This window comes from Apodemus sylvaticus, chromosome 2 (assembly GCF_947179515.1).
Source record: "Apodemus sylvaticus chromosome 2, mApoSyl1.1, whole genome shotgun sequence".
Classification (NCBI taxonomy): Eukaryota; Metazoa; Chordata; class Mammalia; order Rodentia; family Muridae; genus Apodemus; species Apodemus sylvaticus.
The window spans coordinates 171,011,647-171,012,828 of record NC_067473.1 but is presented as its reverse complement, the minus strand read 5'-3'; the positions used below and the strand labels follow the sequence as shown (position 1 = coordinate 171,012,828).

The window sequence follows — 1,182 nt, the reverse complement described above, 5'->3', positions numbered from 1 at the left end:
AGGGCTGGGTTTGTGGAAAGATATTTTGTAAATTTGGTGTTGTCATGGAATATCTTAGTTTCTCCATCTATAGTGATAGATAGTTTCACTGGGTATAGTATTCTTGACTGGCATTTGTGTTCTCTTAGAGTCTGCATGAGCTCCGCCCAGGATCTTCTAGCTTTCATGGTCTCTGGTGAGAAGACTGGTGTAATTCTGGTATGTCTTCCTTTATATGTTACTTGCTCTTTTTCTCTTACTGCCCTATGTATTCTTTCTTTGTTTAATACATTTGTGGTTTTGATTATTATGTGATGGGAGGCATTTCTGTTCTGGTCCAGTCCGTTTGGTGATGAGAAGTCTGGTGTAATTCTGATAGGTCTTCCTTTATATGTTACTTGCCCTTTTTCTTTTACTGCTCTAAGTATTCTTTCTTTGTTTAGTACATCTGTGGTTTTGATTATTATTTGACAGGAGGTATTTCTATTCTGGTTCAGTCTGTTTGGTGTTCTGTAGGCTTCTTGTATATTCATGGGCATCTCTCTCTGTAGGTTAAGGAAGTTTTCTTCCATCATTTTGTTGAAGATATTTGCTGGCCATTTAAGTTGTAAATCTTCACTCTCATTGATGCCTATTATCCTTAGGTTTGGCTTTCTCATTGTGTCCTGGATTTCCTGGATGTTTTAAGTTACAAGCTTTTTGCATTTTGCATTTTCTTTGGCTGTTGAGTCCATGGTTTCTATGGTATGTTCGGCATGTGAGATTCTTTATTCTATCTCTTGTATTCTGTTGTTGATATTTGCATCTATGGCCCCTGATTTCTTCCCAAGGTTTTCAAAAATATGGAGCGCTTCACAAGTTTGTGTGTCATCCTTGCGCAGGGGCCATGCTAATCTTCTCTGTATTGTTCCAATTTTAGTATATGTGCTGGCAATGCGAGCACAAATACTAATGATTTAGAAGACCCACAATCAGTAAGTAATACAAGGCTCACTGTAGTCTACCAATATCAATTAAACTTAGTTGACACGTCTTAAGAGTCCTAAGGCTCTTTCTCTTTCTTTCCTTCCTTCTTCCTGCCCACTATCCCTTTCCCCATCTTAAATAAAGTCCCATGTGGAACTGTTAAAAAAAATAAAAGAGTTATAAGACTCTTTACTCTCTCTTTATTTGTAATTAACACATTAAAAGAGAGAAAAATTT

General features: G+C 36.9%; 1 non-coding gene across 1 annotated transcript; it reads right to left on the bottom strand.

Moving 5' to 3' along the window:
- Positions 1 to 815: 815 nt before the first annotated feature.
- On the bottom strand, positions 816 to 922 carry LOC127679446 (U6 spliceosomal RNA). Its single transcript, XR_007976759.1, has one exon. It is a non-coding gene; the product is annotated as a U6 spliceosomal RNA (small nuclear RNA).
- Positions 923 to 1,182: the final 260 nt, after the last annotated feature.